Source organism: Epargyreus clarus, unplaced genomic scaffold (assembly GCF_041222505.1).
Source record: "Epargyreus clarus isolate Ecla_fem2 unplaced genomic scaffold, WU_Ecla_fem_2.2 ptg000018l, whole genome shotgun sequence".
Lineage (NCBI taxonomy): Eukaryota > Metazoa > Arthropoda > Insecta > Lepidoptera > Hesperiidae > Epargyreus > Epargyreus clarus.
This window is the reverse complement of record NW_027332226.1, coordinates 3,199,218-3,225,887: the sequence shown is the minus strand read 5'-3', so window position 1 is coordinate 3,225,887 and position 26,670 is coordinate 3,199,218. Positions and strand designations below refer to the sequence as shown.

The 26,670-nt window shown below is 34.4% G+C and overlaps 1 protein-coding gene across 2 annotated transcripts in view; it reads left to right on the top strand.

Moving 5' to 3' along the window:
* Positions 1-26,670, top strand: part of LOC140749475 (CUGBP Elav-like family member 1-A) — a 509,605-nt gene that overhangs the window by 40,447 nt on the left and 442,488 nt on the right. The window lies entirely within an intron of this gene.

The following is a 26,670-nucleotide window of genomic DNA, read 5'->3' as shown; positions in this document are numbered from 1 at the left end:
TGTCGGTTAAATTTTCATTATTGTCGATAGATTCTACTTCATGTCTTTCTATTTCATGTCTTTGTCGCGTAGCTAAGTCTGAGAATACAAAGCGTTGTTGGGGATAGAATTACTGAAAGTAAAGTAGATTAAATGCTCTCTTGTTGCTGCTTCGTATACGGCAAAGGTCGTAATATTTTATTATAATTCAGTGAACATGACTTAAGTGCTATATAATCGCCTTTTAATTCTTATGTGAGCATGTCATCAATTCATGGTAAGAGGTTAACAGATACTTAGAGCGATATAGAATCGCTCTAAATATCTGTTAACCTCTAATAAGAGTATTTTTCATATCAGAATATAACAATACGTAACACTGATGTTACAAGGCAGATTTTTTTATCTTACTATAAGCTTACCTTTACCTTTAATCTTACCCGATGTTAATTGAGATGCAGCCCTGGACAAAACACGCTTACCTAGAAGTATCCTATTCACCCTTAACTTGAACAATCCCATTCAAAATTTGGTATTACAGTGGCACCATGCCGAACTATCTTTAATACTATCTCATCTATGTCATTGATTAAGCATACTATATTCTACCCTACTCGGCCTTATTGTAACCAGAATTATAATAATAATTAACCCTGCCAAAGGTAAGCGTCAATAACATACATAGCTGAGAGCTTATTAATTAACCTTCTCTGATCAAAGATTAATGAGGCTGGATTTCTGTCGTGTATAATATTAACCTCTGAAAGGTTTTGGAGTAACCCTGGTTATATAAGATTCTAACAAAATCTAATATCTAAATAATGTATTTATGTTACTGATAGGTTTTATTCATGTAGGGTTGGGAAGGTGGTTATGACACAGGGAATCCTAGCGTGGAGCTATGAGTGTAGAAAACGATTTTATATAATCACACACACTCTGTTGCATGTATGTACATACTCGTATACATGTAAGTACACAAATATATTCAAGATTTCATGGATGGAAATAAACGATCTGATACATATTATATTACACAACAAAGTAAATATCGTAATATATAACTTTCCCAGACTTTGACTAAGTAGTTAAGACACTGTCTTCTATGCTTGTTACTCAACCAAGTCCGAAATCATATTCAAAGGTAATAGCTTTATCTAACATCGTAAATCACTATTATTACAAGTTTATACCTATCCGATTAGATATTATGGTTGAACAGTCGCCTAGGGATACTCTGGAACCATCTTATAATGCGCCCCTTGGGAATACCTTCGTCGGGAACTTATGGTTAGAAGTACCTTAATATCTGTTGTATGCCTATATTGTGTTTTGAAAAGATATAGATATGCCTAAAACTTTCTTAAGTAATTAATCAATTTGAAACAATTTAATAATTTGTCACATAGTACATTATAATTTGTATTATAAATCGTATTTAATTCAGTGATGTGATAACCTACTTAATTTGGGCCTCTTAACAAAAGAATCCGAAGTTCGAATCCCGGGCCTGAAACACTTGATTTTTAAATTATGTGCATTAGATTAATTAACGGTTATAATAACGCTAAATGAAAGTATCGTGAAGGAACATACACATCTGAGAGTTCTTTAAAAAAAGATATAAAAGTTACGTCAACTAATTCGAACTTGGCCAGCACGATATAGGCTACACCTCTGGCTTTGAAAGGCGAACAGTGGACAGCATTACGACATACATTAGGCATGTAAAAAAGTAGACACTTCAAACGTTTCATACTATATTACATATGTACCACTATTATGTATACCTTCATCTATTTCTCGAGACGCGAACGTTCGTACCGTACGTTTAACGCACACACAAACTTTTTCCTCTCGGTATTCGAACGGATTAGATGATACTATTTGAATAAGGCTCCGAACTGTTGGAGCAGCTGCGTTCCCGGAGCGGAATCAAACGGTTTTCTCCAATTTTTTTGCTATTCCCCGAATGAAAAAAGTTTGAGCCAACACCCTCGGCGGCTCTCACCAGAAATCTGATCCTATTTTAAGCCTCTTATATTCTTAACACGGAGGAACGTCGAAATATTTCTCGTTTTTTTGACGAAACGTAATTTCGCTACTAACTTTTCACTTAGCCGATGTGGAAAGTTCGCGCCGTGTACAGTACAAGTTTAGATTATTTCGGCCAAGTTTTTTGGAGTACTTCCAAATAAAGTGGGGCGGGACTTTAAATCCTTCGCTCTAACGTGACGCCTCTGAACGAATGGTGTCGTTAAAGTGACTCGTGTCTCTCTGATGTGGGTTTGGGATGCTTTTGTTATTGACATGTCAATGAGGCAAGTCCCTCTAAATTCGATTTTGTTTTGTTTTTTAAACGAGTGCGTACTCCACCTGATTGTGAATGGATACAGTTAGATGTTATGATTTTTGAGATCAACATTTAATACCTTTAGGTATTCCATCAATTTGATCATAGATTTTTATTGATTCGTCCATAAATTTAAAATCGTAAACTATAGCAGTAATGGTGCATTTACATCTACAGTGCCAAACCTAATAATACTTTTCTATACAATATGTTTGAATGTATTTATATCTTCCATAACAAGACCGCTCAAAGATGGACGCATCATCATCATCATCATCAACCCATTACTGTCCCACTGCTGGGCACGGGTCTCCTCTCAGAATGAGAAGGATTAGGCCAATGTCCACCGCGCTGGCCAAGTGCGTATTGGTAGACTTCACATACCTTTAAGATTTTTTATAAATCTCTCAGGTATGCAGGTTTCCTCACGATGTTTTCCTTCACCGTTTAAGCAAGTGATAATTAATTTCTAATAGATTAATTTCTAATAGAAATTAATAGATGGACGCAGTCTAGATATAATTGGGGCCTTAATATGTAATTGCTTATTAAGTACTTTTTACAAGTCTTTCTTTCCTACATATTTCTCCGCCCAGCATCTTTGATTCTTATTTACAAGGATAAGTAAATTGCAACGCCGCTTGGATTGATTGCCGCCCGCGATCTTCCGAGATTGCAAGATGCAATCGGCGTGCTCAGAAAAATGTGTCTATAAAATAGACTGGAGATTGCATATTAAACGAGATGCAATCTATTGCGCTTTTATTTTATTCAGTTGAAATTATTGTACTATTTTGTGAAAAAATACATGCGAATTGAGAATCTCCTCCTTTTTTTTAATACATTTAAAATTTGAACTTATTTGTTCATCTGTTGTGATTATTCCGCCTCCTATTGCTGCATCGGTGCATAATTTGAAGAATGATGGGAAGCAATATAATTTTCTCGTCCCTAGCTCTAAAAACGTATAAGTATTCAGTTTAGTTGTAAACTCCTATCACAAAATTGATTATGACATTAATAAGAGTGGCGACATCACCGCCACTCTTATTTCTACCTCATAAGAGCAATGTTGAGCGCTGCTGTGTTCTGGTTTGAAGGGTATAAGGGTAGGGTGATAGGGAGATATACTTTTCTGAGACGTTTCTAGTCGTTAGTTCTTAGTCCTTAAGGAAACCAAATCTTATCCGGGGTTGATTACAGATGTCCATGAGCGGCAGTACCCACGTTACATCAAATGAACTGGTATGCTCGTTTGCTACATAAATATTATAAATCAGTACGTAAATAAACAAATCTTAAGATGTGCCTTACACTGTGTATTAACCTCTCTTATCTCCAACTTATCTGTGGTACGTAGTGATAAGCATTTTCGGTTTCGTAAAAGTACATAAAATGAAATGGGATCGGTTAAGACCACTTCGGGTTGATTGTGTTAGCGTCTTTATGGCGGAGCGTGTGAATGGATTAAGTTAATATAATATAGCAACTCCTTTACTTAATAGATACGAGTGGAAATAAAATCTTCATCTTCTAAAATATTTGACAATCTGATACACGGATTCCGGGTCCTGTCCCAGAATAAGTAGATCAAATTAATAAGGATTAGATCATATTTCTTTTCTGAGTCTTGGTCTCAGTTTTTGTGTTCTCGTCATTGTGTGTGTCAGTGCACCCATGTCTTAGGGAAACGTATTGTGGACTATGCGTTAAAACCTTTTTTAATGTATAGATGGTTAGTGGTCACTGTTCCCCATGAAAATTTGTAACCAACTCCATATAAAACAGGGTTTCTATCTAAAGTCGATCATAGATGAGTTCCTCTCTCCCAAAGGCTCACTCCCAAAAGTTAACACAATCTTTTCATAAATATGAAGGAAGTTGAACTACATTCAATCTCAATGAAACGTAGCACTGCTTCGCGCTAAAAATAGACATGAACACTTCCACCTCCGCGTCAAAATAAGTAAAAGTAAACAAAATTATGGTTGTAGCAAAGCAATTACAGTTTATTTATAAGCAGACCATACTTAACCCGAGCGCAGACACAACAAAGCGAAGGTTCTATTACGGCCTCCGCTCCTAATTGAAATAGGAGTATTGCGTCTCGATTTTTTCTGCAGTCTAGCCACCCGTCGCCATGGCAACGCGACTGTGGGGCTTCTATCCATTTATGGGGCTTCCAGTGGCTAATGAATGGAATGGCATTTTCCAACGTAAATGTGATATTTCTGAGCAAGAGATTCGAGATGATAAGGGTTACTGTACTTGGTTAGGTTACCTTGTCGTGGTTAACTTGACGTAGATTAAAAATGTCGTAATGATCAATTTTTGACAATATTTTTTCCAATTTAGTTTACTAAAGTTTGAAATTTGTCGAAATAATATATTTTCTACGCAATAGTTGTAATAGTTGTAATGTTGATCTTTTTAGTAGGCAAAGATCTTAAAGCTTGCTTACTTGCGTTCATTTTCTCGAAATTTCTCGAATAATAATTAACGGATAGTTTAGCGTACATGTGTAGAAACGCAAAAAAATGGTTTAAATATGTTAGGTTTACCTTTTTAATGTCGATAGAAAATATACATGATTTAAAGTTTACGGTCACGTATACCTCCAATTCAATTTCTGGCAGAAGCAAAGTACGTTCATTTCTAAGTCACATCGCAGAGTTAAAAAAAAATGACAATATTACATTATTTCCCATTCTGACATGTTCCAACTGTGCCCAAAGTCGAGCATTCCAATCTGAAACACGGCCTAATCTACCGAAGTGGAGCCTCCTAACGCAATTACGCGCCAACCTTCGCAACTGTCAATTAGGGAATCCCTTGTAATCCTCTCCAATATTATTATGTATAAAATGCAAAATCAGACACAGATTTTGTCTCCTCATTCGTAGCAAATGTGTGTGTGTGGGCTTCCTGGTATTCATATTTCGATAAAGTCTATAAATATGCTGAGTTGTAAAAGATAATTTATATGATTTTTTATAATTTCAAACTGTTTTTCTTTGAAATAATCTAATATCAAATTTTATTGAGGTTACAAGAAAACACTTATTTCGAAATAATTATATCGATCAGCTTTATCGTAATATTTTCTTCAGCCTTATCGTAATATTTTCTTATCTGATGCAAATACATAAAGAAAATTAATTTCATCTGAGTTGTATGGCTACTGTCACACTTAGGCGATGGTAATACTTACAATTATATCTTAATCATACGTGGGCTTGATCTCGCATGTTCATAGGCGCTAATAGCCACTTACCAACAGGTGTACTGATATTCGTTTGCGCTCCTACGTAAAAATACCTCTACTATAAATACAATAAATATACTTCAAAAAACTAAAAAACACGATTTTTTGATAAAATCAACTAAAAAGTAGAAAATAATTTTCAACCTAAGAATCAATTAAGGAACGGTAAATTGTATAATTTTGAAAAAAGCGTGGGGTGCTCCTTTTATCAGGTTCGCAAAGCGTCCCACACATTGAAAATTATTTTCTACTTTTTAGTTGATTTTATCATAAAAGCGTGTTTTTTAGTTTTTTGAACGATATTTGTTTTATTAATTTTTAGTATTTGTTGTTATAGCGACCACCATTATGCATCGTTTGTAAAAAAATCAAGTGTCTATCTATTACGGTTTAAGAGTTAAGCCCAGGGACACACGAACAGACAGCGGTGAGTTTCGTTTTAACCTTTGAGTAGGGAATCCTAAAAATCATTCTACAAGAGGGCATTATACATATGTTTCAGAACATTTGAGTTATAGGGAAATAAAATTATTATTTTCTAAACTCAAAATCACGCTATAACTGTTACTGAAACTACTAAAAAGCAATAATTATTTGCAATCTAGTAACTTGCGATGAACTTTCTCCAAGGTGCTTAAACAATCTGGCCTCGAAAATCGTTAATCCTGAGGATGTTGATAAGGACAATGGTACAAAATTATTAAAATCGTGTATTGTCATCGGTTTTTGATAATTCTTTAAAACTTTGAGTTAAGCTGAACGTTCAAAGTGGATAAAAATCGGGTTCAAAGATTCCGTTACTTGTTATTTACATACATACATACCTACATACATACATACATACAACCCAAGCTAATAAAAACGTGTTAAAAATACGTTAGCAGTAGCTTAAAACATCCTACTAGTGCAGGTTGAAAGGACCACAAAGTTGAACTGTAGAAAGTTTTGCAGAGGTGAGCTGAGGTTTCAGTTCCGAGTTGGTGGGTCTTCAGTTTTTCTTGTTTTCCGGCAAACAACTTGTCCTGGTTGCTTTTTAAGTCGTTTTTCTATAACTTCTCAATGCAGTTACTTAAACGTGAAATAATTTGTAGTAGAATGTGAAAATTTTAAATTTTGTTAGCTCGCCATTATTATTATTCCGCTCAAGATTGTATGCGATACAATTATTCCTACAAAAATATTTCATTTTAGTCATAATAATCGGTTATGTAAAACTAACTTCTAAGGGTACTTAAATGAATGGTGCTTTAACAGTAAAAACACAATTGTCCTACTTTTAGCTGTATTTTTTTTAATTGGCTCCACTACGTTTAAAATGTTCAAATGTCTGCATCAAAAAGATATATTTACCTAGTAATAATTATAGTTTTAAAATCAAAAACCTCGCTTAAATCGCACAAGGTTAATCCTTATTCCTGAAGATCCTGATGAGGTGAATGGGATAAAGTTATTTAAATCGTGTATTGTCATCGGTCCTTGATAATTATAATATTTTGTATTAGAGGTTGAAAATTTGAAATTAACCTGACGGTTCAAAGTGGGTAAGAGTCGAGTTCAAAGATTCCGTTACATATGTACATACATACAGGCCGACTTAATATAAGCGTGGTAAAAAGCCATTGTACATATGAAGACATTAAGGGAATTAAAAGTGACGCAATAATCTATTAATATAAAGAGGTAGCTCTAATATTAATAACTAAAACCAGTCGATTACCAAATAACTGCGTCTGGCGAGCGAAACAAGCCATCAATTTCAATAAAATGAAGATTGAAGGGAAAAAAATTCGCAATCAATCACCTCTGGGCGGTATTTTGACAGTTCTATGGGGTGACCATGCGGCGGCGTTATAATTTCATATTTCGATGTTTACAATATGGGGCTGTTTTGGGAGGGTAGAATTTCTAAATAAATTGTCACGGTGATTTGGCAGTCTATTTGATATATATGTATGGTATGGTTAGCTATTACTTCGTGTCATAAAAATAAAAATAAATTTAATCGAACGATACAACGGAACGATAAAAAATACTATATGTACTATATATAATACACATATCAATATCCTGAGAGAAGCGAGAGATTTTTAAATCTTGCGACAAAAAAGATATTACTGATACTGATACACTAACTGTTGGTTACAAATATATTTGTTTAATATTATAATAAAAAAACATATAAGTATACGAATTGAGAAACCTTCTTCTTTTTTGAAGTTGGTTAAAAATTGTTGTTAAGAGTATATACACATGTTCTTAATGAATTAATTAAAAAATCAAAAACCCGACTGCACTAAACAGGCTGAAGTAGAATTTGCAAAAACGGTGAAATATTTATTTATTATTTTTATGTAGAAAGCTAAATACAAAGTTTCATAGTAGATATCTGCTTCAAAATCAAAAGATATTCAAACAATATTATCCTATTTTATCCTCGTAGTGCTCATTTACGCTCTATATAAATAACCTATGAGTAAAATTCCAGCACTCTAAAGTGCAGCGGTTTCCCTTAGCGTTGATCTCTGGCACAGCAACACTACTCATTTAGTCAGACAGTCATCTCGATGTAATATATAATACATGTATGTGTAATCTACCCTTTTAATTTCCTTTGCTTTGATACCCTACTCGATAGGTTTGATATATTTTTTTAAAACGTGTTACTATTTCGCAAAAAAAAATCCACCATTTACGATCTTTAAAAATAGATCGTAAATGGTGGATTTCTTTTGCGATCTTTTGATCTATCCGGTGATTATATTACCTCGTTAGGGGTAGAATTTCATTATTTTTATCCAACAAACCTGATATAACACTTTATAGTGTTTGCTTCAAAATTTACGGTTGTTCAAATGAACTTTTAACCCTTATTTTACCCTCTACGGGATTGATTTTTCGGAAGGGGATAAATAGACGTGTCTTTGTTCCTACCCAGAAAGCCAAATACTAAATTTTATAGCAGTTGCTTCAAAATTAAAGGATTTAAAAAAAACTGTTTTTCCCTATTTTACCCTATTAGGGGTGGAATTTCCAAAAAGCCTCTCTTAGTAAATATTTACGCTATATAGCGAAACCATGTGCATAATTTCTGAACTCTAAGTTGAACGGTTTTGGCTGTACGTTGATTTCTGAAAAATGAAAAAGTCATTTAATTAGTCAGTCAGTCAGTCATCTTGCTGTTTTATATATACAAAAATATGTTTTTATAATCTACGTTTAATTTACTTTCATTTGATGCCCCACCCGATAGGTTCGGTTAACTTTTTTTTTGAAATGTGTTACTATTTCGCGCCAAAAATTCACCCTTTTGATATTTTTTTCTAACACCTATATAAGAAAACTCGGGTCATTGAGACGAATATAATGACACTTTAACTGTCGAAATTTATCCAGCCGTTTGTAAGATCGGATGAAATAAAGAAAGACAAACATACAAGATACGCGCGAAAAACATAACCCTTCCTTGGCAGTCGGGCAAAAACAGATCGGAACGAAAAAAATATTTTACATTACATACATACAATATTTACCATGACACGGTTTTGTCTACTTTGGTATCCGACCGCCATCGTCATTATGCCCCGACAATAACGACAGTAGTGTAGACGGTGCGCTATTGCGGATAGATTGTGATTGCGGGGGCAATCGATGCAATGCCGGTGGGTATTACAACGATAAGTGCGGGGAAATACGAATGCTATTAGAGTGGAATTTCGCTTTTAGTGATTCATCGATATGACTTTTATTATTGTACGCAAAAAGTATAGAGTTTTCATAGGTAGTGGCAAATTTATAGTTAAATTGTATTATGGAAAAGCAAATATTGCCAGTACATAGTAGAAATAAAATGCGAAATAATAATTCGCCAAGTACGAGTTAAACTCGCACATGGAGGCTTCCGTACCATGTTCATTGTTACTTACTTAATTTTATTCATTTTAATATTTTCAACAATACTTAGTTATATAACACAACAATAGATGGCGTTGGAGTAATGATGAATGATACGTAAATTTTCAACAATACTTACTAATATGACACAAAAATTGATGGCGTTGTGGAGATGATGATAATACGTTAACAGCGTATAATAAAATTAAAATAACTATATTAAAATTTGTTTTATGGTTCTTATTTGTATTTATTATAATACCACTTATAATACCACTTATTTGTAAAAAATTCAACCGTCTCTTTAGTAATGTTTAACAGTTAGATCGAAAAATGCCGAAGAATACCGGTTTGTTGCATACAATAAAATTGAATCTATATCTATATCTCTATGGAGACTCCCTTTAGAATTCAATTTTATTTTATTTTTAGTATTTGTTGTTATAGTAGCTACCGTTATGAATTATCTGTAAAAATTTCATGTCTATCTATTACGGTTCCGGAAATATAGCCCTGTGACAGACGGACAGATAGGGAAGTCTTAGTAATAGGGTTCCGTTTTTAACCTTTGGGTAAACCCTAAAAAGTCATTAACCCATACAGGAAATGAAATAAGGTAACCATTTTTTACTTCTTAATATGTAATTGTGTATGCCTATTTTATAACACATTACTTCCACTACCGCACTCTTAAGTGGGAGAAATTATGAATGAGACCTTTAATCATTCGTTAGCAGGTAATTGTATTTACGTTATCGTACAATACGTCTGTTGTAGTATTCGTGACTGACGAGGAAATCATGAATTAACCCTTTATTCATTCATTAGCACATAATTGTTTACACGTTATCGTGTACTACGTTTATCGTACACCTGAGTCCGTATACCGACGCTATTGTGCCGCGACTTATAACAAGCGTGGAATAGACGAAGCTCTGCTACAATATATAGTAGGGGAGCTCACGATGCTAAATATGTACAAAGTCGAGCGTCATTGGGAGCTATACGATTGTGTAGATTAGAAGTTAAATGGAGAAAAGGTTATATGATATTTTTCGATTCAGCGGGAAGTTTTCTTATTCTGACGATTTGGAAAAAAATAGTATGAGAATGTATGAAGAATAATGTATTTTCCTAAAAAATAACCTTTTCCTTTAGTTTGTGATACATCATTACTTCCCAGGGATTCATGCTAATAAGTGACACTTTCAAATAGAATAATAATACAGGGTGCCTTTTTTCAAAATGACTATTTATTCACTACTTTGACTAGGGTTATCGGCAGATTATAATGTTTCCCGTTTTCTAGCATTATTTCCTTTATATTAAAAATAAAATTGACCGCGCTCGAGCATGTCAATTGATCGATTTTTTTGATTGTGTAAATCTCCCGACATAGAAAGCTCATTTGTGGTTAAGGATACACTACAGGGTGTAAGGTATCTCCCATATCTTAGTCTGCCGCGCTCGAGACATACCCGAAATCCTCTCTTGGGCTCCCCAACTATAAGCATGGCATAGACGAAGCGCTGTTACATTGTCATTGCAAGGCAATCTGTATACTGTCAGTAGTTATTACACCGATAAGTGCTGAAGTTCAAACGTTATTGAATGCTGCTTAGCATTTAATAACTTATCAATAACGTCGACGAAATGTTTATGTAGTATAAACATAATTTGATATGAATTAGTAATTCCTAACACAGACTTTGAATATGGTATAAATCACGTGTATAATGAGTTTTGATTTTAAGTTGAATTTTAATTATTTCCTAATTTTTTGCATCTGTAGTGCATATTTTCCATTTTTATATTATATCTCTATTACTTTTGCTTTTTTAAACAATCTAATTTTAGTTTTGATTTTACATAATTATTCAGTTCAAATATTCATTTGTAAAAAAAACAAGACCAGTTTTAATTTATTTTATCTGTCTATTTTATACTAAACTCTTTTCATGCCTTGAGCAAGAGGTAATTTAAGAGAAGAAATAAATACCAACATTAAAGTGAAATGTACTGGAAGTATTCATTTTAATAGGGTTGTACAGCAAAGAGACCACGGTGGATTATCTTGCAGCTATCTGACGTTGCATAAAATAAACTACGGTATGCAAATCTTGAGAGGCAACCGCCTTTAGAAATTCTCGGAAGGGAACAATCCCGAACTCCCGGGAATGTTTTGTAGAAATCACACAAAGTTCTGGAAGACCGACTTCTGCAATCACAGTTGTTACGTGAATATTCGCTGCAAAAAGTGGGACGCGAAATTTTGAAGTTTTTATTAACGTAATTCTAAGATATGGAGTAGGGTGATGTAATACACGGCAGGGTAGAATGCTGAACATAAAAATACTGTTTATTATATTTTGAGAAAAAATAAATCTCTTTCATCAAATTGTGTTATTTTTATGAAATAAAGATTTAAAGATTAAAGATTAAAAAAAATCTTTAATTTAGAATTTTCAATGGTTGGATCAAATTCTAGACATACGATCGAAATATTTTAGATGACATTTTCTGTTGTACTCGCAACCGCGTATCTTGTACGCAAACACGCGAAAACAGACGTCAAAGCCATTCCGATATCAGCAAACGTAACGCGATCCCGCTAAATCACTATTTTCCACATCGCGGGACAAAGTCGCCTTCGAATCCCTATTTTTTTCCTTGATCCAAAATTAATATCTGATCCGTTTCCGTTGAGCGGTCGCGTCGCGGTGTCATGAAACTACACGCACGAACGCGGGCCCCGTGATCCGAACACACCAAGTCGACCGGGAAATTGATTCAAAAAAATACACCCCAAATTGAATAGTCGTAAGTGAGTTACGCCGAGCGTCACGGACCAGTGTTGGTCGGGGTTGGGCGTCTTTTGTTTTATACCTTAGGCTCCGACAATTGCGCGATTGGTTCCGGACTGGGATATTATGTGGTACGGGAACGGGCCGTACAAGTTTGTCACACTCATAATCCTGCCAGCATCTTGGACATTTTATATTTTTTGTATTTGTTTTAAAAAGAAAATTAAATAAGCAGTTAAATGATATGCCATAGATGAAAATTAAAAAGTCAGTTAAATATTGTTAAAAACTGTGCCACAAATATTTTTGGTGGGTCAAATTTTATTCATGTAAAATTTCATTATTAGAAATAGAAGTTTTATCGTTTCTGTTTACTTGTCACTTGGTTCCATCAAAGTGTTTTACAATATTTAGGGCTATACAAATGACGAATAAGTTAAATATTTCAAATTGTTTCAAATATCAATTTCAAAAAATTTGAGGGTTTCTACATTCAGAATAGTACTCTATTCGGAGCAAGTAAAAGTACTTATTATCGTAAACGTGTTAAATTTATTGAATGTTCTCTTAATCTCATAAAATAAAATCGTAAATAAGCAAGCGTGTACACAACCCTTAGCGGTTAAACGGTAAACACGGATCGAACACTAATGGAATATCGGTTTGCCTTAGAATTAATCAAATAGAATTTACCGCGTACTATGTTGGCTTCTTTTCATAAATTAGCTGGAGCACGTTCCCCCAACGAACGATGTTGGAAGATCGTGCACCTGATATGGTTTAACTGGCTTCAGAGACTGCTCGTATTGATTTGTATGGATTTTAATGAAATTGAGATAGCAAAGGAGCAGTAGTCAGCTTGTTTGGTTACTGGTTGCCAGGGTCATTGGATATTTGTAATTAACCTTAATATTTGGGTCCTGGGGTTAATCGTAGATGCCTGAGGAGATTACACTCCCGGGGACTCCGTATGAAGCCTGTTATTAATAATTAATGTGTCCAATGTATTGCCTATCAAAGGTCGACATTTGGTAGTTTTGATCTACTAAAAATTGACAAATTTAGATCTTTTTTAAGCAAAAATTTTATAGATTGATTTTATAGTAAACGGCCAGCGCAGTCTATTAAACGGTAGGTGGCTATTGCCGCCTATGGACATCTGTAATCAACACCAGATAAGATTAAATTCCTACCTGATCTTCGCCGCATATTAGTTGCTACCTATGAGGACCAAGTTTAAACATCGGATTAATGTGTCTTCCATACCTTTAAAGAAAAATACAACACCGTTTAAAACAGCTGTTGAGAGACAGAAATACGTGGAAATTGTATTCCAATTTAATATGTTATTTTCTTGGAAAATTATATTAATCATATCAAATTAGGTTCCTTGAATCACTCTCAAACGGAAAAGCATTAACGATAATTATATATGATTATCGTAAGGGTTTTCCGGGATATTCACAATAACATTTGTGTACAATAACATAACGTGTCCACTGTCCGTGGAGCTCTCGTAGATTGATACAAGTTGGTACAGATACTCACAAACGTCTTTAAGAAACATTCAGTTATATATATATTTTTTAATTTAAATACTTCAAGATTATTTTTAACTGTAGTCTGTCACTAGTTTTATCAATAGGTTATTTAGCAAAACAAACTTATTTTATTTAGAATTCAGTCTCAATTATTTATTTTATAATTTTGGAGTAGTACACGAGCGTGCTGTCTGATTTTTTATCGGATGGTTTCAGAGTGAGTGTTATATACGTAAATGTGTGTGTATTCTACTAATTGGATTATTTGGCCAGTGCTGGGTACTATGACCCAAACTCCTTCATTCTCCTAGGAGACCCGTGCCCAGTAGTGGGACAGTAATACGTTAATATTGAGAAAATGTCATTTTTAAGCTTGAGATACGGACCCTATTTTCTGGCTGAAGACCTCCTTCAACTCATATCACCTACAAACGATCTTATTTCCATCATTTTTCCAGGAATGTACCTATCAAAAAAATACTTGAACTGCTTTAAAAAAAAGAAACAAATTCTAAATAGTACCCGCCCTTGATCGAAAGGTACATTGAATACCATTGCAACCCTCGAATCAAATAGAGGGGGTTGGAAATCAATACGCCCTTTGTGAAATTTAAACGTGTTGCCATGGTATTCAATTTAATGGCGTAGAATCTTAATACACTGTACAGAAATATATTCCGGTATTTATTTCCGTTCACGATATCATTATTATTTTCGGAAGTTTTTGTCACTCCCGCAATTTAGATGAATCCAACGACACCTTATAATAATCAAAAATCCTTCAAGCCATTTCGGATGCCAAAAATTTAGACATAGGTACTCGTATGAGCGTTGTTTTATAAATGTACTTGAAAACCATGTTGTTCTTTGCAGCCGCCTAAAATTTGTTTTTAAGTATACTGTTAATTTAAATACTGCATTCCCATTGTTTTCTCCATTTTTATCGTCTATGATTCATGATCATATTCAATTTATGTTATCGGTGTTACAAAATCTATTTTAAATATCACCAACATCCATAAATTACAAACGAAGCAAGGAGCTTTTGCTAGTCATAATTCAAGAGCTGCTTATGGCGTAACGCCTTTTCAGCCAATCGGTACTGATGTTTTGACGTTTATATCTTATTAAAATCGTTAAGTCGATCTCTTTCATCCCTCGCTCTTGACGGAGTCAAAGGGGGATGTTTATCGTTTGCAGTGCGCTACGTAGTTTGTATTTGGCCTATCTCGACATCTATTAAGGGTGGAATTAATGACCTGTTTCATTGCGTTTGAATAACCTATGAAATATTAAAAAAGTGTTTATAAATTTGATTTTGAAGGAAACAGTATAATGATGAAGTCTTTATTTATCATTCTTCTTCATAATACTGATTGTGATTTTGAATAAATCGTATTACCTCTTTGAGGCTCATATTTAAATGAAGGATTTTTATGTCACCTATTGATGATTACTATGATTATGTGTTATTGCCACATAACGTACCTATCGTAAGGGTATTCGATTGAAAATTGAAGACTGTAAAACAATCTTTACATTTTCTTAAAATAATGGATTATAAGAAAATATTATAGTAATTCAAATATTCATTTTTGACGACAATATAGCTTAAACTTTCATTGGGAAACCAGTCAGTAAATATCCCTGGAATATTGTAAAGATACTGTATTTTCTTCTAGAGATATTTCACTTGTGAAATTCTTATCTTAATTGTTCGTTATGGTAATATAAATAATTTACCAGAGCAATAACGTTCTAATTAAAATTTGTAGGCAATTATCTCACGTTACACTTTGTTAATTAGGGTTTTTATTATTATATAAAATATAATAAAGGTATATATCGTTTAAAATTAAAATTATTTACTCTTACATGTGTTGTTCGTGAAACCCTTTCGCGTATTGATTTTATTATAATATAAGAGTAGCAGACGAGCATGCAGTCTACATAATGGTAATTGAGTACTGCCACCTTTAACCCCGAATAAGATTAGATTCTTACCTGAGATCTAGTTCAGGTGCGCCGCTAACCCTAAGTACTAAGCTGGAATGCCTCGGACAAGTACATACTCGTATCTCTTACCACATAAAAACATGACGGCGAGACCGCAACCACACCTACTTTATTAACACAGCTGAGTACCTAATGATTTTTCTAATTTGAAGAGTAAAATCGTAAATTTTTCATGATTTATTTATTGTCAAGGGCAGCAACGCATCTGTAGTGCATTATGTACTGCTATATTCAACGCAACACATGGTATGGAATCAGCCTTTGGTACATAAAAACACCTTTTATATCACGGCGTGCGTAAATGGACGTTTTACGCACGCTTCGCGTGCGCAAAACCCCCATTTCCGACCCCGTAATATAAAATTTTATACAACACGCGGACGAAAAATGTTTTTCTGACTCGTGTGATTGTAGTCCTCGCCTGCGGCTCGGCCTGCAAACTCACACCTGTCAGAAAAAAAATTTTTCGTCCTCGTATTGTAATGTACTATTTTATGGTTGTAAATGCACGTTTACTGCAAGCCCAAGAATATGTCTTAGGAATTATATATTATGCTATATAGATTAAAATTATATCGTCACTTTGATAAGTACCTCCGTAAATTTAACGTACACAGATATTTATACAAATACAACCTAATATAAAGCAGGTGTCACATAAATTTAAAACTGTATTATTTTAATTACAAGCAATTCTTTTATTTAACAAAAATACATTTTTCCTTGTATCTCTCCCATTTAAAAGACCCAGGTGGACTGAATAAAAATTTAATAAAAATGCCGTACCGAGCGTACCGTAAACGTTATTAAAGCGACTGTACCAACGAGGCCATGAATAGGCCGGCCCTCCATAGTGATTCTATACATTGGTTCGATATTGGAATCCGTCGATAAAGGATTGGTCAACCTTTTTTAGTGGAATCTACTGCCAGTTCGTATCGGACGTGTATACGCAAGTTCTTTTGTGTCATCCAAAATATTAAAGGGCGAATAAGTAGGTACGATGGAGATTATCTCCCCGCGACGGAGAGGGTCGAAAAATATTTATTATTCAAGAGAAAACATGGTCGTAGCAATACGATGAGATTAGTGGCCGCTGGTCGGTTTCTGTGGCTTTATACGCTTTTGATTGCGTTACTGTAGTAAGAATTATATGTAGAAAACTTGTAGGTATGCAGAATGATACGAAAATACAAAGAGTAATTATTTTTTATTGCTGAATTAACAGTTAATTCGGTTGATTTAAATACGTTTTATCAAAACGTAAGCAAACCTACGTGTGTACAATTTCATTAATAAAATATTTGTCACAGGTGGGAGAACAGGTCATAGGTCACAGGTCTCAGGTGTGAGAACAGCTATTGGTTTTCTTATTCTGAGAGGACACTGGTGCATAACAGTGGGACAGTAATGTGTTATTTTAATAACGATAATGATTAAATTTAAAGCGAACAAGAGTTCATTGAGGCGTTCCAGCTTAATTCTCAAAGATAGGAAGACATCTCTGGCCGACCTTAGATAGTACGCTGATCTTATCTGGGGTTGATTACAGATGTCCATGGCTGGCAGTAATTACTTACCATCAGGTGGACTACTGCCTTGTTTGCTATTTCAATATTATAAAAATATACATACATGTGGGATCGTACAAATGACAAGCTTGATGATTATAATGAATTCATATTTAATTTATTTTCAAGAGCTTAAGCACTACACAAAGTAAATCTTTTAAAACTGACAGGCCAACTCTCTCAGTGTTGCTACTTTATCGAAATCAAATACTACGTAAGAGTCTGTTAAAATACAAAAATAAACGGTAAAACAAAATCATAGACACATACACACATTGTACGTTTGTAAATGAAAGTAAAGAGCAAGTAAAGTATGTACATATGTAAGCTCATTATTCCTGAATTACTATTTTATATAATAAATGAAATATACTATTCAATTACAAATCAATTATTTATTGTCTCTGATAATTAATTCCATGACATCTTATTTTTCAAAAAAACATAATATCCTTCTTTCTTTTTATTTAGTTTCCCGCTACATTGCTTCTCACCAGCAATTAAATAGACTTATTAACATAAATTAACTAAAAGGTATTGTAATGAAAATATACCCTTACACATACTTAACATTTCTTCATACTATACTTGCTCGGCTGTACTTACTCGCGGTCTCAAGCCGGTGACGTAGAAAAAATCAAGGCAAGTGAACTTCGAGCAGTTACATTAGCATAAGATTGCGGTGAACTGTAATCATTGGCTGCTGTGATCGGAATACAGATTCGATTCCCGTTTTGCGCACGCCGATTTTTGTTGATCGGTTTTGGATTAGGATTTTTGATACGTGTCCATTTTGCGGTATTTTTAATAAATTATTAATGTTTATATACAAAATATTGACTAATCAATACCGTGAAACGTATAACGTGTTGACATTAGAATTACGTATTAATTTCACAAGGTAAATGATATATTGATGATTTCTGATTTAAGAACGATCTAATTTATTTTAACTTTCGAGTTACCTTTTAAGCTTTATCAGCACTAATATCAATAAAATTAAAGCTGTAAGAATATAACCTGAATATAAAGAAACCTTTCCTAATTTGGCTTAAAGACAGTAGACTTCTGCTAAGATCCGATTAAATCAAAATCATGTTAGAGTAATTTACAGCAAATATCATACGAGATTAAACTAAGGAAGTTAAAGTAAACAAGTCAAGCAGCTGGTTCGTCTGTAATCTGACTGATCTATCAGACATAGAATAGCAATCTGAATTTCTAGGAATGTATCAAAGAGTTTCATTTAATATTACGAGGCATTCATACTAAATGTCGGTTAAAGATATTTATGTAAATGAGTACTGAGCGGTTAATTTTGTATGAATCAATGAACGTCAAAAACGCGACGAAAGTAATAAATTAAAACGATCGTTGTTATACGTTGTAGGCTAATATGAGTGACAACTTAGTAAGCGTTTTACTTCCTCGCCCACTCATGGACGCGGAATAGCTGTTTTATTTCAGTACTCACGAGATCGCAAGTTAATGTGGTTTCGTGACAGCGACGGCTACGGAGGCATTCGTAGAATATGCGGAACGCGATTGCTAGTGCGACGGAAAGATCGATATACTATTATTTATTATAGTTAAAATGTCAGACAACCGGACACAGCGCGGACATAAATTGCATCGTGAAAACAGCTTCTATATCTACAACGAGCTTATGCCCGCGGCTTCGCTCGCGTTACGAAGTAGATAATGAAGATGAAAATATCATCCCCTATCCCCTTGGGGATAGAATTGATCAAAATCCTTTATGTCCTATATATCCTTTAGCGGATGCCTATGTCATAACATCTACATGCATGCCAAATTTCAGCCCGATCCGTCCAGTGGTCTGAGCTGTGCGTTGATAGATCACTACGTCAGTCAGTCACCTTTGAGTTATATATTTAGATTACATATTTTTACAAGTGTTAAGGTACCGCATCCGTGCCGGAAATAAACGCTTTGTGAGTTCTCAACTTAAATGTTTGTTTCAACTTTTTTACGAAATAGGTAAACTGACTGAGTATATAACACATCGAAATAAGCAAAATTAAGACGCCTATGTATATTTTTATGTATCCACTGTCAATTGCATTACTAAGGCAAATCTAAAGATATATATATATATATATATATATATATATATATATATATATATTATATATGATGAAATTCATCAACTCGTATCGAGCACAGCACGCGCTATTAAAATTACTTACACTGTAAAAAGAAAAACCTTCAGCTTAAGTCGAGTAAAAATAAATCATAAAGTTCAAAAGTCCAGAATCAAAAAGAGTAAAAAACACCCTAAGGGATGTTTCAACGCAGTAGTGGAGTTAAAGATATTTGCAATATGAATTTTTTCGCAAAATACAAAAGGACAACGTCCCTTCAAATATGGAGCCGACGATGGGAGATGGAATTTTATCGTGCAAGTTTGAAATATCGTCAATGGGTTTTTTCTTGTACGCATTTTTTGTATCGCACGTAGGTACATCAATATCTGAAAATATTCTGATACTTTTTTCGAATAAAATTCAGTTCAGTTTCATTATTAAAAAAACAATTATTCATTTTAAATGGGGGCAAAACTTATGCAAAATATAAAAAATACATTTATCAATAACTTGACTATAGCTTCATCTGTTATTCTAGAAGAACTTTCTTAAAATGATATATTGTTATGTTATAATAATGAACATACTCGTATGATTGGTGGTTGGAAAGTCATTAAGAAGTGCACACGATTACATCAACGATTATAATACTAGTAATTATTTATTAATATATACTTTTACTCTATATAATTAAAATACGACTTCGCAATTGTGTTCTACAAGGCCGGTGTATTGTAGACAAAAATAATCCTTCAACGTAAAAGGAAAGTCTTACAATTTATTTCAGTAAAAGCGCCCCATGTTCAGCGGAAACAACCCTAAAATAATGCAGTCGACGTAAAAAGATTAACAGGCCGGCCACTTTTGTGTCTCGGACAGGCATAAGAAAATATGACCTCAAGGAAAGAGTAAGACGGCGTAAGGTCTTGTTCACACTGGGATCTTGAATTAATCTATACAGCGAAAAGATGAACCATTGAAAGGAACGCATTTGAAGGTGGTAGAACCCTTTATGGTTCGACTCCGGCAGCACCACCGCCACACCTATTTCTGCCTAATAACAGCAGTGTTAGGCGCTGCTGTGTTCCGGTTTGAAGGGTATGGTAAGGGAGACAGACTTTTTCGAGGCGTTCCAGCTTAGTCCTCAGGGGTAGCAGCGCATCTGTGGCCGACCTCAGGTAGGAATATCTAATCCTATCTGCGGTTGATTACAAATGTCCATGGGCGGCAGTAGCCACTTACCATCAGGTGGACTGCATGCTCGTTCGCTACTTCTATATTATAAAAAAATAAAAATAAAATTATAGAGTTACTAGCTGACCCGGCAAACGTTGTGCTGCCATATAAATAGAAAAATGTTAAGGGTGAACAACCCTTATCACTTAATAGTATAAAAAATAATAGCAGTCGATTCTCAGACCTACTGAATACGCATAATTATAAAACTTGGTGAAAATCGGTAGAGCCGTTTCGGAGGAGTAAGGTAACTAACATTGTGACACGAGAATTTTATATATAAGATAATCCGCGCCAAACTGCTAGTCCGCTCTGAAGTTGTTGCGAGCAGATGTGGTCATACAATTCGCTATGGCGACGCGATTCTTTTCTATATTCAGACTAGCAGTTCTACGCGGACTATACTTCATTTAATTAAAAGTCGATGGCGTACCGGCCCATTAGGTATTTAGGTATAATATATAAAAAAATATTTGGGATGATAAGAGTAAAATCATTAAAAATAATAACACTGTACCTATGTAAAATTGTATAAAAATCTTAATCCGATTACTAGGCTACTGTATAATAATTTTATATTTATTAAAAATGTAATCGTATTCACGAAATTTCACGTCGTTCGTTGAAATTCATTTCCAAAATACATTTAAACCGATTTTTCTTATCGAAATAATACCACGTTTATTTTACAGAAACATATTCAGTGCAGACAGCTCAGTTGGTATTCAATAATTTTAAGGATATTAAATGTAAATGGATACGATGCTCCACATTTTATTCACCAATACATTTCTATTTGTTTTTCAATCCACTCAAAAAGCTTTGAATATGAATGAAACTGCATATTTCTCGAAATTCGGTCACATGAATATTATCTGAATTCGAACAAGCATAACATTTCGAAAGTATAAAATCCACATTTCGATAAGTAATTTGATTTGGTTGTTTGCATGCAATTTTACATACAAATTTCATTGGTACTGGGAGTCATGGTGGGATAATTTTATAATTTTAAACGTAACGATATTACCTCCTGACTCGATAACTGGATTCCGGATGCAAATTTGCCAATGATTGATTTTGATACTCATTTTGGGAATGTAATTTTTGTTAAGTGAAAATTTTAATGAACACTTTCGTAATTATGCAGATCACTATTAACGAGGGTGAAAGTCTCGTTATTTTAAAATACGATAATCTTGTTACTGTTTTCTGTGGGATAAAATTGAAGTCACAACATGCGAAATATAGCAACTTACTTAACTAAATACTTAATCTATCCAAATGTTTCCTTTTTTTTGTTAACGAGGGGGAAACCTTCAAAAAGTACCTGGTGCCGTGGGAGCGACACAGGGTTATGTGGGACTCTTACCGCACTAAAATCCCCCCGGTGGCCGTTCTCGGCGCCGCGTAACGATTTCGGGATCTTCAAAGGAACGCAACCGGGGTTCTCCTAGCGCTTTGCCCCATCGAGCTCCGCCCAGGTGAGCATGACGCTCGCCACACCGTCTGGTGTGCACCATGGTATGCGACCACACATACTGCCGTCCTTTCCGGGGTCGCTAATCGGGCGGTTCGAGCTCCCACTGTTGCCGTCCGCAACCCTGGAAGCCCCCCTTTAGTCGCCTCTGAGGACAGGCAGAGGATACAGTAGCCCTAGTTTGGTCCCGGAATAACAGGGACAAAATGTTTTCTATCTAAGATAGAAAATAACAAATTGCAGTATGAAATCATTGTCAAATGCCGATCTTCTCTAGGTAAAATCGATTGTCTTAAAAGATAATAACGTATTTTAACCATCCTCAAATTAATGCAGTGACTACCTAATATTCATTTTGTTTTACGCAAACGTATAACCTTTTATTGTTTATTGCTGAATATATATCTAGTTTTAGTGCTGACCTACACCTAAGTTCCTGAACTTGAGGATCTAACTTTACTACTGTTTCTACTACTGTTCACTTAAGTTTACAACGGAAATCCAATGGGATTCGACTGACAGAAATTCGTCGGGCGGTTAACGCCCGAGGCCATTCAATAAGTTATGGATTGCTGTGTCATGACAACCGAAACTAAATGCTTAATATGACTAACGGAACATATAAACAGCTGTTGATGTTTTTGATATGCGAACAACAGTAGTTATTACTTCATACAACTATACTTAGCACCATTCAAATTTCACAGAATGGAATCACTTTCCAGTTTTATATTTTACGCATTTTATACGAGTACATTAGGATTTATGAGTATATTTCTCATTCGTATAGCTGCATTGTGCATAAAACAAAAGAATATTAAACGTTTGTTTCCAAAAGCTATTTTTACACTTTAGCCTGTTATGTGAAGCAGGCAAGCATTTTGAAAATAACGTTTTTATTTTGATACATTCCAAGAACATAGAAAACGGTTAAAATTACACAAAAAAAATACACTTCCGATTTATCTCTGGTTCCCGGTAAAAATAACAATAAAAATAAACAATGTCATTCAAAAGATGTTTTTTGTAAAAAAAAACAATACAAATAGTATAAACATAGAAATCGACCCACATAGTGAACGTGACTTTACATAACTTCGCCTACAGAAAGGTCGTAGTGCTTCTTCGAGGCGGAGATTCAAAGAAGCAGAACGTTGTGTTATAAATCATTTAATTTGAGCACGAAAACTAACACCGTACTGTTATGATTTCGTAGCAGGAATAGGAGTAGCAATTTTGTATGCTATGGATTTAGTATTTTTTTATAAATATTTTTTTTTTTTTTCGTTTTTTTCTTGGTTTGATAATTTTGATCATGAAATATAGTAACTGATCAGATTATAAAAATCATTTTATTTTTGTTTTGTACATAATAAAAACAAAAAAAAGTTTTTTTCATACGATATCGCTTGCCATGTGAGACCATTGTAAGACCATGACACAATTATGATACCTACACATTTCGACAATAATTATTTTTTAAATAATTTCGTCTTGCCATAGCAAAAGTTACTTATTAAATATCCTACTATATTAACAATCATGAAATTTGTTGTTGTTGTCCTCCGACGACAAAAAGCTTAAAAAAACTTTTGAAACAAGTATGCAAGTAGGACGAAATATGACCAATTCTTATTTCGCCAATTCCCTTCCATCGGGGTCGGAAATCCCGTAGGCGGCGCTCTTTAACGACGCGAAAAACTTTCCCTTTCATAAAAATGTCACCTCGCGTTTTACGATTATACTTTCGTTTTTGTACAGTTTCAAGTATAAGTTGCTTATGCACTATCCGTCTTCACTTAGTATACGCCAAATCAACAAAAGATCCGATATATAACAGTTATAAGTGCCCATCTATCCTCTTGGTGTTGTAAAGGAGAGTGTAGTGCCATCAGTAAGGTTTGTTTATTAATATTGAAGTAGCCAATAAACATGTAGTCCACCTAATAGTATATGGTTACTGCTGCGCTGAAGATTAAGCTGAAATGCTTCGGATAAATAGGTTTTCCTCACCACCATTCAAACAATACTGTGATTAGGGAGGAAAAGGTGTGGTGGTGAGTCGAAATACACAGCTCGTAACCGTTCAATGTGTTAAACATTGTTATCTTCATCTCAAGCAGTGGTTCGTTCAACGTACAAGGTTCTTTAAAGATATAAATCAAATCGTACGACTATGTTGTAATTATTAATTATTAAGTTTTCATCACATAGAAATGTGATGTATATTGTATAGTTGCATCTACAGTTGTATTATTGTTGCTGTTGTACGATTTATTTTATTTACGCATAAACCTCCGTAAATTTTAATTCGATTTTTATATATCAGAATCATTATTGTGGTAACGTGCACAGTACTAAATATATTATTATTTGCAGTATATTACTTAATTAGTGGGAGAGGAAAAATCGTACACGGATTGTGTGCAAAACTCTTTATGACCTCGCCGACCCCGCTTAACACGTGCGAAGGCGAAAAGGGAAATTTATAGAAACTTTGTTCTAAATTCTTAAGTTTTTGAGAAAAAAATGTGTTTTCTTTTTCTCGTAAATAAAATGTGATGTTTATAATAAAATACTTTTCAGTTTGTGCATTATTACATTGTCTACATTATTATTCTTTATTATGTTTAAATCGATAATTAAATAAAAATGATTATCACTTAAATTAAATACAAATATTTTTTTTATAATATACACGTGGTAGTTGAGCATGTCGTTCAGCGGACTGAGGGTGGTACTGCCGCGGATGGACACAAGTAATCAATCCCCGATAAGATTGAATCCCTACATGACGTCGGCAACTCATGCATTGTAAGGCACATATTCGTGAGTGCTAAGTTGGAACGCCTCGGATAAATTTATTTCACTTACCCTTTAAACCTAAACAAAGCGGAGGTTAACACAGCTAATGTTATGCAGAAATAGGTACCCACTGAGGATTCTAGTCCATACAACGATGAAAACGTAAAAATAATTTTCAAACAATATTCAAACTTTCGATATTATTTCGATCAGGAACAGCCAACGTCTATCATATTATTTGTATTCCCGTAAACGTTTCATCGTAAGGAAGACTCCAAATTAAAATCACGTTGGAAGAGAAAGAAGGCGCACGTAAATCGCTTTGCCGTTTAAAACGTTCCCTCGTCAATGTCGAACGCCGTAAATAAATTCCGGGATCATTATTTATCGACGCGGAATATTATGTTGCGAAATAAATGAGGTGCCCTTAAAGATGTAGTACGTGGACGGACGAATCTCAGGATTTTATTATAATGAAAGTGAAATGAACACGAATTTATTGACGTATTAATCTATGCTTGGTGATTAATGTTTTTTTTTCTGAGATTGACGTAGCAAGCGAACATGATGGTAAGTGTTTACTGCCGCCGATGGGCATCTGCAAAAAAATCAGATAGAACAGTGATTCTTTCTGACGCCTTACTGATGCCTTCCTGATGCCTTGCCACACCTGCGGACTAAGATGGTCACATTTAAGTCAGTTGACAACCATATTCTTCCGCAAGTATTTTTTCCCGTAAGTTAGTTATTATTTTAGATGCCTGAACATTTTAATTTTAAAGAATTTTATTTTACTTTAACATGTAAAGTACGTTTTAAAGATAACTCTAATTTAATAAATTGTCTCCCTCTCCCTTAAACTCTCGTAAAAAGATTTTTTTCCATTACATCCCTACCTTTTCTGGTTATTCAAAAGGCTATAAAAATTAAAAATCACGCCAGCGAAAAAAAAAGGCTTACATAAATCTCTTTGCCGTTAAAAAGTTCCCTCGTCAATGTCGAACGCCGTAAATAAATTCCCGGAATCATTATTTATCGACCCGGAATATTATGTTGCGAAATAAATGAGCGCCATCAAAATCTCTTCAGAGGGGACGTGGTAGAATAGTGTTGTCCCCGAAAATAAGTATGATGGAACTTTTGTGGACACCTCGTACTTGTTTGAAAATCAATTACCAATTTTTCGAGTAGATAGTGGCTATATTGTGTAAGATTTATAGACTCCGACATCGTTTGACCGATCACTGAGAAAGTTGACACTACAAAATTTTTCTTTATGAAGGCTTTTCTATCAATTTCGTTGTAGCTTAGCACTAGATAGTGATACAGCACGTTAACTTTTACACTGTTCAACTATGACTACGGGATATATTTTATACTACTTATATTTTTTATGGAAATAAAGTTAGGGCGTCCGCTAAAACTGGTGCGAATGTCCGTCTCATACAACCTGGGACCCACCGAGGGCGTCCAATGCGTTTAAAACGCGGTATGAAGTAGCGGCGCTGAACTGCTTTCGAGAAGTCATATATTATGTATTTAAAAGCGTCATACTATTTTTGAATACAAACAAGTGAGCGTGCACCCGCGTCAGTTTTAGTGGACGCTCAGGTAAATTGTC